Raw genomic sequence first — 14,043 nt, forward strand, 5'->3', positions numbered from 1 at the left:
GAAACCAGGTATCCAAAATATGTTCCTCACGTCTTCTTCTTCTTCTTTCGGCTGCTCCCATTATGGGTTGCCACAGCAGATCAACTGTTTCCATTTCTTCCTGTCCTCTGCATCTTGCTCTGTCATACCAACCACCTGCATGTCCTCTCTCACCACATCCATAAACCTTATCATAGGCCTTCCTCTTTTCCTGTTACCTGGCAGCTTCATCCTTAGCATCTTTTTCCCAATATACTCTGCATCCCTCCACAGCACATGTCCAAACCAACGTAATCTTGCCTCTCTGGCTTTGTCTCCACACCTTCCAACCTGGGCTGACCCTCTAATATCTAATCCTGTACATCCTCGTCACACCCAGTGCAAATCTTAACATCTTCAACTCTGTCACGTCAAGCTCTGACTCCTGCCTTTTTGTCAATGCCACTGTCTCCAACCCATATAACATAGCTGTTCTCACTACACTCTTGTAGACCTTCCCTTTCACTCGTACTGGTACTCGTCTGTCACAAATCACTCCTGACACTCTTCTCCACCCACTCTATCCTGCCTGTACTCCCTTCTTCAACTCTCCTCCACACTTACAATGACTCTGAACTGTTGACCCCAAGTATTTAAACTCATCCACCTTTGCCACCTCTACTCCCTGCATCCTCACCATTCCTCTATCCTCCCTCTCATTCACACACACACATATTCTGTCTTAGTCCTGCTGATCTTCATTCCTCTTCTCTCTAGAGCATATCTCTACCTCTCCAAGGTCTCCGCCAGCTGTTCCCTACTCTCACTACAGATCACAATGTCATCTGCAAACATCATAGTCCACGGGGACTCCTGTCTGATCTTGTCTGTCAACCTGTCCATCACCATTGCAAATAAGAAAGGACTCAGAGCTGTTCCTTGATGTAATCTCACTTCCACCTTAAATGCATCCGTCACTCCCACAGCAGACCTCACCGCTGTCACATATCCTGTACCACTCCTACATACTTCTCTGACACTCCCGACGTCCTCATACAATACCACAACTCTAGGCACCCTGTCATATGCTTTCTCTAAATCCACAAAGACACAATGCAACTCGCATCACAAGTTTAAATAAATTCATGTACTGAATGTTCTTACAATATGGAAACCAAACATCAACCAACCACCACAAATCCAAAGCAAAAGATGACGTAACTGTTTATTCCTTGTCACTGCAGTACAGAAATGGGCCAACAGTTCATACAAGTGCAATTGTCAAAAGAACATACATCAGACCATCTTTGTTCAATTAAAAGCCACTGATAGGTAATAAACCCATTGTTGTTAAAAGCTGCAGTAGTTAAGTCAGTCGCACTTCAGAAGCAAGTGTCACTGTAATAATAACGTGGAGTGAGACCAGGTATCCAGAATATTAACCTTGTGTCACAAATTTGAGTAAATCCAAGTCCTTGTGTCAAATTAGCCCCTATACCACTAAAATATCAAGCAGCATCCTCCAAAGAACGGTGATGGGCTAATCATAATGAATGAAAAAGGTGCTGACAGTTCCAACAGTGTGGAAACCAAACCAAACATGCAAACAAACCAACCTCCACAAATACAAAATAGGTACATGGCCAAAATGCAGTAATGTCTAAAAACAACACACAAAAAAAACAAATGGCCAGCACTCAATCATCAGCACAAAAGTGTTTATTTCACAATGGAATAAACATCCAATATGAGAGCAAATACAGCATACCAGTTTTGGCAATAAAGACTTCTTCAGTGCAACAAGCAAACATAACCCCACCCCCTTAAAACAACAACAATCTCCACATCATTGCCTCCGTTAGCTGAAGCCTCTTGCAGTGTCTGTGTTGCTTTATAAGTACAATGCTAATATTTGTTTTCTTACTTCTGGAACAATTGCCACCTGTGAAGCATGATGTACTGCCCCCCTCCCCCGTCAGTACTATCACCAATAGTTAAATCTTCTACTTGTAATTAGTTTAACAATCTAATTTACTACTTTTCAAGTTAAGTCAGGATTCACTGGAGAAAACAATGATGTTCAAAAGATTAAAGGCAAAATAAAAAGAATTATACAAAGAAACAATCATTAACTGGCATGACCAATAAGCTAAATTTCTTGAGGTCAAAAAGAGTTGTATTCAGTTAACAATGAAAGCAACATACAATTTATACTTGGAATTAATGTAATTTAACTTTTTCTTAAGTTTATCAAATTTAAACTGTATTCATTTTAATTGCATCTTGTATGTAATAGTCAAAGTGTTAACAGTTATGCAATAATATAACTTAATTCACAATTACTTACCCTTGCTTATTCACCATAATTAGTACTGGAACCCAAAGTGATGTAACTACCTCCTTCCTGTAAACTAATATTAATGCCCTAAACATGGCTGTGTAAATTTAGATATTTTATTTACAAACTGGAGTAAAATGACCATTATTTTTTTGTATAAAAAGTGTTTACATGCAGCTTTTTACACAAAAAAAACAAAGGCCATTTCACCCGTTTAGACATGATCTTTAAATACTTTCAATCCTACTCAGGTCTCCACTTTAACAGCAAAAAAAAATGCATATATTTTTAAATAAGAAAAGAAAAATCAAGCAAGTAAAAACAACGTTGTTAGAAAGATAACATCAACTTTGAAATATGTAGGCACTGATATACGGAAAACAATAGATGAAACAAGAAATATAAACTAAAATAAAAGTATTGAAACAATGTTCATTTTAACTTCTAAGTGGAATAAAATATTATACTTTGAAGACACATTATAATTTATGAAAAACAATTTCTTCCTCTAAATATTAAATATATATGTATAGTATACGCCCTATCCCTTTATCAAGATAAATCTCAGACAAAATTCCTTTAGCATCAAAAAAATGAAGACTAGCTTTTCAATATCACATTAAACCATGGAACTTAGGAAGGATAGACTTTCCAGACTTAGACAGCTATGTCAGAACAGCAGTTTTCAAAATCAAATAAATTGGTATCCACAGATACGTTTTGTGCTTCAGAACTTATCACTGGTGAAGCGACAGTTACAATGTACTTCTTGAGACAGTGAACAATAATATAGTCACAGTCTATAGTAAATTAAAGTTCACACATGGAAACCCCACTGTAAAAGATATTGCCTATGGCAGAACTATCAATCTTAACAGTAACACTTCAGGCATAGACCATAAGGCAAAATAGTCTGTGAAGCTTCCAATACACACAACAGTAAGTTAAGGTCCAAATTACAATCCAGTCATTTAGATAGGCATACTTGGCTTCCTGTAAGAGTGAAGGGTAAAGAACAATCATACCTGTGGGCACTGGATGGAACCAAACTCAATAAAGAGGAACAATTGAGATAGGGTGAGGAAATGATTTGAGCATCCTACAAGAGAATTAGTTGAACTTGATATACGGAAGATATGTTTCTAGCATACTGTTTAATCCATAATTTGTACAAGGTGGCACTTATACTCTTCCAGGTGGAAATAGGCATTAATTGCAGGACACTTCTTCTACCGCTCTGCTTTCCTGGCAAGTAGTAGAGTTTGCAATTGTCAGCAGCTCAACAAAAAATTAGCTCCAGTAAACCATGTATTCTGCTTTTAAAGCCACAACATTCCTGCTGACATGAGAATCAAACAATCAAGAAACTGTCTCAGAATGGTCTATAGCAAACGTAGTTGGAACAGGATAGCTACAGCTCTTCTCAAACTGAGCAGTCAGCAATAACAGTTCCAATGAAGATGAATATGATGGTGCCAGAGACCACTTCAAGCACTTGTATCAGATCCCGTGTTCAAAATGTATAGAAATATGATGTTATGATTACATACAAATGTAAAGAGCTCCATTTGTCTTCCTGAAGTCTTCCTGCATCTGTAGTATAACTTAAGCAGATAAATGCATTCAAGGCCTTATTTTTTTTTTATGTTGGTGATGGCTAGATGAAAAAGGTATCCCTGGAAAAATGTTTCAGGTATGAGATGTTTTGGGAAAGAGTTAATTTCACTTAAATAAGTTGATTATATTAGTCAGAGCACTGTTGTGAGTTATACACATGTACCTTTCTAACTCTTAATTTTCAGAAAGTTCATTCATAATCAGAACATATGATTCAGAATCATTAAACTGTTTCATATTTATTTGACAGAATCCTTTATTACACAAGAAAAGCCACAAATGTTTTTCACTTTCATAAAAGTTCAAGTGCCAGTATGACCCTAAAGACAACAAATAAAAAAAACTGTAGCACATCAGTTACTGAGTGTTCTAGTTTCCTCTTGCATTCCAAAGACATGCTGCTGGTTACCTTTCAATCTTCCTTATTGCCATACATCAGCATGACATTTGAAGATATGCTTATGCATTCTGTGATAAACTGATGTCAGACAGAACAGTAGTCTATCGCTCAATTGTGTTCTTTTAGTGCTTGTATGGGATTCACCTCCAACATAGTCCTGAAACTGATAATGTCACTAATATTAGAACTGATAATTGAATGGATGAATTAGAGTGTGTACAAACAAAATATCTACAGGCTTTGATCAATCAGTGTATATGCTAAACAAGGATGAAGAATCAAGTATCTTTCTCTCTAGTAATGTCCACAGTAAAGTTTAACGTTGATTATCTTGAAAAGTATAAGATTATGTAATTGCATTTTATTTTCTTTATTGTTTACCGTAACTGAAAAAAAGAAAGAAATGCATGGGTGCCTCGGCGAGTTTATTTACCATAAATCGAAAATCACCCACTGCAGTTTATATTATTCTGCATTCCTTGCAATATTCCATGTTCAGATACAAGACGAAAAGTGCTTAATGTTTATAGTTTCAATGCGTTAAATAAAAAAACAGACCATATATAGATAATATTTCTCGGCATCTTATAAACAGAATGATGTCAACTAATAGGAAAATACCATTTTGGCCTATATATTTCATTGCTTCAGATAAGGGTAATAAGACTATGTTCAGTACATTCCAGTTATCTTGGAATTAAAGCAGTTGATGATATGTGTTCTAGATATAGATACTTAGGAATTCAGTTTCCATCCAAGTTAAGACACAATGGCAGAGTAAATGGTTTGTAGTTCATACTGGAAACAGTGAACACATTCATGAGCAGATGCCTGCACTGATGCTTAGGATTTTCAAAATGGTTAATTTATTTTGCTATAATCATCTTTCATGTGCAAGTCTTAAATTGTTTATTACATTTAAGTACAAAATAGTACAATGGTAAAAAGCATTGCTGCTTCCTAGAAACAAATCCAAAAATCTGACACCCAATTAATATATATAATATTAGTACTGTAAATACAAATTTTATGGGATTGAAAGTGCTAAGACCAGAAGAGGGCAACAAGTCATCTAGAATATCTCTGTCCATCAGTGATAGTCCATGAAGTAGGCCCTACCTCCTGCAGCCTTCAGGACAAATATCACCAACACAAATTTGAAGCGTGTAACAGCCACTTGCAGAGTTCTTTAACTCATTATCAGATGACAATTTGATGTTATTATTCACGGAAGAACCAGCTAGGATAGAATGGTGATTAATGAGTCTGTACTGTCCAGGAGGATTTTTGGGCAGCACACTCAGTAGGGGGCACCTGTGAAAAAGAAAGGGGGATGAGGACCTGCCATCAGTTTCTTTTGCAATGAGCTTCTCAGGGATATCCTCCTTACCCTTTATCTGATTGTAGATAGTTCTGACACTGGGAATTGGGATTACCATGTGTTTTAATAGAAAGACCCTCAATCAAACTGTTGATTAACATATTCTGCAAACTGATGTAGGATTAACCTGCTAAAAATGTTGCCAATATTTCTCCCTTTTTGTGAAGTCTATAGCCTGGTTTGTGGCATTGATCTCAACAGGTGCCTTCCACCCCATAATTGCAAAATGGCTGTCCTCATGCTGGTATAACCTATGGCTTTTTGGGTTAAAAAAAATTTCGTAAGAGAGAGCCAACTTGTCTGGTAATCAAAACTCCTTAGACCAGCACTTAACCACAGGGTAATCCCTACCACAATGTGAGCATACATGCAAAGAATGGCAGAATATCAAAGTGTCTCACTTCTCACTTCTAGGAGCTCTCCTTAGCCTTTAATTTTGGTGTGCCAAAGCCCTGATAGACCCACTTCTGAAATGTTACAGTTCTTTGACAGTAAGGAAGTAAAGTGTTTGATGTGGCTCCTCCTGTAAAATAATGGCCATAAAATGGTTTACTATCAAATGACTGAAAATCAAAAGTCTGAATCCCAAAATGACTGAAAATTCAAAATACTGAATACATTTTAATGCAGGAGGCAAGCCCCCCACACCCCCTGCTAAATATATATACCAACTCCAAGATCGCACGACAGTGTAGAAGGGGCAAATTCCATCATTCAATATTATGAATTTTCAGTCTTTTTGGGATTCAGTCTTTTGATTTTTCAGTCATTTGATAGTAAACCCCATAAAATATGTAATGGCGTCCTCCCAATAATCTGAGCTCTGAACCTACGGGTTACCAAGATGTTCCTTGCCAGAAATTGGCATATACTGGCCACATTTTTTTCAGACCAAAGGATTCAGCATATTTATAAGTTGCAGCATCTGAATTGTATCATTACTATGCCCCTATGAAACAAGTAAAAATAACACTTTTTTCCTCAGAAAATATTTTTGTCATTTCAAATTATAGCACAATTTTTACTTGTTCTTACAGGAACACTTATAACTCATTGATGTATCTGCTTCCTAAATTGCAATCACAGTCAAATTACTGAATATAGCCTCATTTAGAATTTCATAGCATCTTTAGAATAAAACAGTTTAACTATCTGCAGAAAGGTGTTACCCTACTGTGCATGAAGCTCCCCTTTTTTTAGCTACGTGTGAAGTTAAAGTTGGCACATATAAGTTTTAAGAGGTTGAGGGCTGTCCACTACATCAAAGGGGGGTGTAGAGGGGTTATACCCTACAAAGAAATTTTAAAAACGTGATTTTAGAAAGATGATTTTGGTGAATGCCTTTTCCTGAAACTTTTACATAAATATTTTATAGCAATCCAGAGATATTGTCACTTGCTGGCATGGTCAAATTCAGGTTTGAATGGTGATTTAAATTTGGAAAACTGTACATTCAGTTGGTCGCAAGTATAATGAAACATTTTCTTTCGAGTAAAACCTATAAAAACTGTCAGCAGCATACGTTTTTAGTAGCATTAAAACTTCAGGCCTTTAATATGCATTTCTCTTAGAATTTGTATGGTTTACAATTTTTTATATTGTAGTAAAAAGGACACAAGCACATTTTAATTAAAATCTAAGATGCAGCTGCACCTTTGTCTTTCAGGTTATGAAAATACTCTAATTGCATTTTATTGTTCACACAGTAATGTTCCCTCAAGATTTCATAAGAAAATGTAAGCCATTTTGGAGATGAAAATTTATATACAGGGAATGAATATTGTCAGTAGTTAAGATGCAATAATTATAAATTATAATTATAGAATTAAGGATATAAGCTCCTATAACAATCGTTAGTGTACAGTCCTTGGTGTGATTCTCTCTCGTCGCCATCTACATAATCGGTGATTCTGCTCAAGTTACTTCACTGGTCGTTATTCCTACGTCATCTCAGAAAAGACGCTTTTGCATCTAGAGTGGTTTTCTGGTAAATAAATGAATCCAACCCCCCCCCCCCAAAAAAAAAATTGAAGCACAGGATTTTCAAATATATGGTATTTCATGATTTTGTGATTGCAGATGTGTGTTAGTCTAGGCACAGTTGCTATCCGTTTGACTTAGTCTCTTTCTTTTTAAGTTTTAGGATTAAAAGCTTAAGCAGATATTAATGCTGTATGGAGAAATAATAAGGAAATTGCAGGTCACAGATAATAAAAGTAGCTCTTTTGACCAGTGTCCACACATCACATTTACAAAGGCACAGGTCAAATGCAGACTGCTATGCAGTGGATATAAAAAGTTTACACACCCTGTTAAAATGCCAGGTTTTGTGATATAAAAAAAAAATGAGACCACAATAAATCATTTCAAAACTTTTCCCACCTTTAATGTGACCTATAACCTGTACAATTCAACAGAAAAACAAATCTGTTAGGGGAAAAATATAAAAAATAAAAAACGTACGATATGCTAGTTGCATAAGTATGCACACCCTTTAACTAATAACTAATACTTTGTTGTGTGTGCACACCCTTAAACTAATACTTTGTTGAATCACCTTTTGATTTAATTACAGCATTCAGTCTTCTTGGCACATCTTGACTTGGCAATACTTGCCCACTCTTTCTTGCAAAAGTGCTCCTAATCTTTCAGATTGCAAGGGCATCTCTTGTGCACAGCCCTCTTCAGGTCACCCCACAGACTTTCTATTAGATTTAGATCTGGGCTCTGGCTAGGCCATTCCAAAACTTTAATTTTCTTCTGGTGAAGCTATTCTTTTGTTGATTTGGATGTATGCCTGGGGTCATTGTCATGTTGAAAGGTGAAATTCCTGTTCAACTTCAGCTTTCAAGCAGACGCCTGAAGGTTTTGGGCCAAAAGTGACTGGTGTTTGGAACTGTTCATATTTCCTTCTACCTTGACTAAAGCCCCAGTTCCAGCAGAAGAAAAACAACCCCACAGCAAGACACTACCACCACCACCACCACCACCACCATGCTTCACAGTGGGGATGGTGTTTTTTGGTGATGCAAAGTGTTGTTTTTGCACCAAACGTACATTTAGGAATTGTGGCCAAAAAGTTCAACCTTGGTCTCATCAGACCATAACACATTTTCCCACATGCTTTTGGAACACTTGATGTGTTGTTTTGCAAATTTTAACCTGGTCTGGATGATTTTTTTTGTGTAAGAAAGGGCTTCCATCTTGCAACCCTAACCCCATAGTATAGACATATGAAGAATACGGAAGATGTTGTTACATGTAGTACACAGTCAGTAATTGCCAGAAATTCCTGCAGCTCCTTCAGTGTTGCTGTAGGTCTATTGGCAGCCTTCCCAAACAGTTTTCATCTCATCTTTTCATCACTGTTGTCCCATATTTTCTCCACTTTTTGATGACTGTCTTCACTGTGTTCCATGGTATAGCCAATGCTGTGGAAATGTTTTTGTACCCTTCTCCTGACTGTTACCTTTCAGAAATGAGATTCCTTTGATGCTTTGTAAGCTGTCTGTGAACCATGGCTTTTGCTTTAGGGGGCAACTGATTAAATGTCATGAAAATCATAGTAGGACAGCTGAACTTTATTTGGGCTTAATCAAAGTCTCTTTAATTGATTGCAGGTGTGTACCCAAGAAGACTGAATGCTGTAATTAAATCAAAATGTGCTTCAACAAACTATTGGTGTAAGGGTTCGCACACTTATGCAACCAGTGTATTGTACGTTTTTTTATTTTTTATATTTTTCCCCTAACAGATTTGCTTGTTTTTCAATTGAATTGTACAGATCATAGGTCACATTAAAGGTGGGAAAAGTTTGGAAAGATTTATTGTGGTCTCATTTTTATATCACAAAAGCCTGCCATTTTAACAGAGGTATGTAAACTTTTTATATCCACTGTAAATTCATGGTAATGGTTGATATTGTTTCTGTTTTAGTAATTATCAAAACACTTATTTGGTATGTCTTCAGCAGAATTATCAACAGTACTCAATAACATAATAAACCATTACAAGTGCATTGCAAACATTGCTGAAGTGAAAGTTTTCTATGTCGTTTACATCCTTTATTAAGCTGCTTTATTATAGTGGGTCACCAATAAAGACTACAATGAAAGCATGACTAATTTATACACATCCATGCTTAAGCATTTTGAATTGCAAGTTGGTCTTTTTACATCTGCTGTTTTCAGCTGTTTTATTAAAATTATGTACTCTGTCTTGGGATAGGCAGCATTAAAAAAGCTAAATGGCAAATATTTCCTTCTGACTGTCTAATGAAGTAGCTGTGAAACAAATATTATCCCTCGGATTCACGAAAGATTGCATGGAGTGCAAGATGAGTGTAGGAGCTCACGCCAGCAATATGTCTGCCATGCGATCCAGGAACAGCCTTCAGGGGCATTTTAAAATGTTTAAAAATATAAAAATTTAACTGTTTTTTTCCCTCTATCTCCGATGTTTAAGCATAGCGCAGCACCGCGCAAACATGCGGCACTTATAAAAACAAGAAAATAATTTAAAAAAGGCCAAAAATAGGCATTTTTACTAAAAAGCTTATTATGTCATGCAGGTGAAAGGCAGGCTGAATACAACATGGCCACTGACTAGTAGTCACTAAGGGGGGGAAGCTCAGTGTGAGAGATGTAACCATGCATTACTAGGCAATCCTATGCAAATGAGGATAAGGATAGTGAATCTCAATTTTCCCCAGCATGTGAGGCATGTCCCAAGAGTGTAAGAGTAGGAGTAGGTGAGTAGAAGACTAGAATATAGGTGACATCATGAGGGTGTATGTCAAACAGGCTGTAAGCTAATTGGAGCACAGTGGCTTGTGTTTGCCCTGAGTTGCTCAGGATTGCAGAGAGACATGCCTACAGTCGTCCTATTTGAAAACCTCAAACCAAAGGTGCACACTGCTAAAAGATAGGAAACACCTTGCAAACATGCACACAGCGTGTGCGTGCTTGTTTGTGCGGTACTTCCCCCCCAGGCGAAAACAGAAAGGCAAAAGGAAGGAAAATAAGTAGTAGGAAGTTAACCAAGGAGAACTAGCAGAGCTGACAGGTGAGACATATCAGAATCAGCCAATTACACAGGCAGCAAACTAGCCCAGCCCAGCCCAGCACTTTAAACTCTGCAAACACCATTCCCCCATTTTTTCTCAAGAACTCTGCAACACTGCAGTATACAAAGAAGGAAAGCTTAAAAAGCTTACGTCAGACAAAATGTTAGGGGCTGCTCTTGCTATCATAAACCAACATGTGCAAGGTGCTGAGGCTGGTGATGTTGTGAATGCTGCTGAGCAACCCACAGTGAGGAGATGGAGAAGAGTGTACAGACCCAGGGTAACCTACCAGGGGCTACATGAGTTGGAGATAGTGGAGTTCTATAGGGTGGACAGAGACCTCCTACAGCAAATTATTGAGCTGTGCTGGCCACGCCTGACACACAGAACCAACAGAGGGGAACCCATCTCAGTGGATACCAAAGTATGTGTTTGCCTAAGAATACTAGCTACAGGTACCTTCCAAAGACCAACTGGTGATATGATGGGGATTTCACAGGCATCAGCATCCAGGGTACTCCACCAGTTCCTGGATGCCATGTCAGTGACCACATATATTTCCCCAATTCCCATGAGGCATTGGCCAGCAATATGTGTCTTTTCCACCAAATAGCAGAATACCCTGATGTAGTGGGTGCAATAGACTGCACGCACATAGTCATCAAAGCACCACCCGGTGAGCGGGGTAGGGTCTACATCAACCAAAGGGCTTCCCCTCCATCAACTGCCAGTTTGTGTGTGATGCCCAGGGCATAATAATGAATGTGTGTGCTGGATGCCTTGGAAGCTATTACGATTCCAACATTTGACATCTGACCCAGCTGAACCAGTTATTTGCCAATGGGGACATTCCCTACGGTCACCTAGTAGGGGATGCTGTATATGCACTGGAGCCATGGCTGATGACACCCATCAGAAATGCACACACACCTGAACAAGAACTCCATAATGAGGCACACGCACAAACAAGAAACATAATTGAGCGTGTGTTTGGGATGCTCAAGTCACGGTTCCAGTGCCTGGACACATCTGGTGGAGCCTTGCAGTACTCACCAACTACATGTACCAAAATTGTTATGGTATGGGCCATGCTGCAGAATATGATCCTGTGGAAACAGCTGCAGCAGGAACAGCATGGGGCAGGGCCAAACAGCCCCCCACCATTGCCAAGGCCTGCACAGGCACAGCGTGACTCGGAGGAGGAACAACTTGAGCCTGCCCCAGTAGGCAGAAGGAAGCATGCCCAGTATGCCCTGGCCTTGGCAAAAAGGCAACGCATAGCACATACACTGACTCAGTAAGAACCCTGGAAATGACACCTCTCTGTGACTCGCACATACAGTAAAAGGGATGCCTAACTTGACACTACCTGTTTTCAAACATGTATAGGGAGTGTACTATGTGCATCCGACAAAGGCAGCCCTGCAGCACCACCTGAGGCATGAGTGCCCTATTTTAAGAAATATAAAGCACTGCTAAGCACATTTTACCAGTACTGAGCATATTTAAATACAATTGCATGGAGCTGCACACCGCACTAAACAGTGCAACGTTGGGCAAACACGCTCACACCTGCTTTACTGTTCCTTAACCAGTCAGGTCTGCCCAGCAGGAAAATAAAAAGCAGTGACAGGGCTCGAACTCAGTCTACTGTGCACTACAGTCACAGTACTGAACCACTAAGCCATGAGAGCATTTTACTGGCACAGACACAACTTAAGTCACTCACACATACCAGTTTGGGGGGGGGGGGTCACATACCTAACAGTCACAGCCAGCAGGACTGTTGTAGACAAATGCAAAGACAAACAAATGCTGTATCATGCCCTCTGAAGAGGCCTATGGTTAACCTCCCCCCAGGCCTATGCAGACAGATAACAGCAGGCCAGGCAGTGTGATGTGGGTTGGGTAGGCTATGAAGTCACAAATTAATATGCGTGTAATTGGAAGCTAAGATCTGTAGTACAATGGTATGCCTCAAGCCAGTATGATAGGCAACAGTACAGACCGAAATGGAGTACCTGACATAGCAGTGCAGGCCTAGAAAATGTGTATAAGTGTCAGGTGTATCCCTCATCCTATGTACACCCACAGTAACAATCAGGTGTCTAGAAATGTACAAATAATAGCTGCCCCCCCCCCCATATGTAGAAATGTTGATAAGTCTATGCAAATTGACCCATGGAAGCCCTGCAGACACAGCATGCTTCCTGTTGATGTACAACACAAAGGTGAGCCCTGAAGTAAAAACCAAGTTGATTTTTCACACACATATAGTATATATGCCCATAGTGGGCATGCTCACACACAAACAAATTTAGCAAATTTCAGTCAACAACATACTGAAACGTCATACTGGGCATGCTCACACACTTAGGCCATGTCTGAGTATAGCAGTGGGCCACACATATCTGGCAGTTGCAGTTCTTACTCCAGACACATGTCACTATTCACCAATCCTGCCTTGCGCACACAGTGATATGAAAACAGACCCATATAATATATTGGACCCCTGTCATAATCAAACTATGTAATACAAGTACTTAAGTTGTTCAAAGAAAGTTAAAATCCAAAGAAGATCAATAAATCTCCGATCAGTATCATCAAGAAACAATGAGCACTCCTAACATTATACAAGCCAAGCTCTGCCAAAAATATTACCAAAGAGTCCATACAGAACCATGAAGCTTTCTTTAGCTATGTCATAAATATTGATGTAAACTCATATATGTTCTGAGTTAGTGCAAAGGGTAAATGAATGCATGTACATGACTGACATTGCCAACATCTTGTCAGACAGGTTCATATATATTTACCCCCCTCTCATTGACAAAAGGGCCCATTACCATACCTGGAGATTGTGAAAACCCAGAAATCACATATACTATGGTTAAACAGCTCTATCCAAACCTAAAAACATGGCGTCTAAGGGATGACATGCTGTCCCTGGCTGTGTCATATGCGAACTCCAAAACAGACAGACCCTGCACCTGAACAGTCTGTTGAAACTCACCCACTGTACAGGATATGAAACTGGTGAATGAGTTACAGCAACATTTGGCACACTCCACAAGAGTGGTGCACAACAGACCATTGAAACTATTGTCTTATAAGCCTGAGCTGCAGGGCCATGGAGTCCATCATTATGGAACTTATAAACAGAGCTATTGGGAGTCTACAAACACTCAACCCTACCCATTTTGGTTTGGTCAGGGGCAGAGCATGGTCCCTAAACCTGCTAGACAGTTTTCAAGGCAGTTACCCAGGACATACATCAATGAAAT

Source organism: Protopterus annectens, chromosome 16.part0 (assembly GCF_019279795.1).
Source record: "Protopterus annectens isolate FY-2018-M chromosome 16.part0, PAN1.0, whole genome shotgun sequence".
Lineage (NCBI taxonomy): Eukaryota > Metazoa > Chordata > Ceratodontiformes > Protopteridae > Protopterus > Protopterus annectens.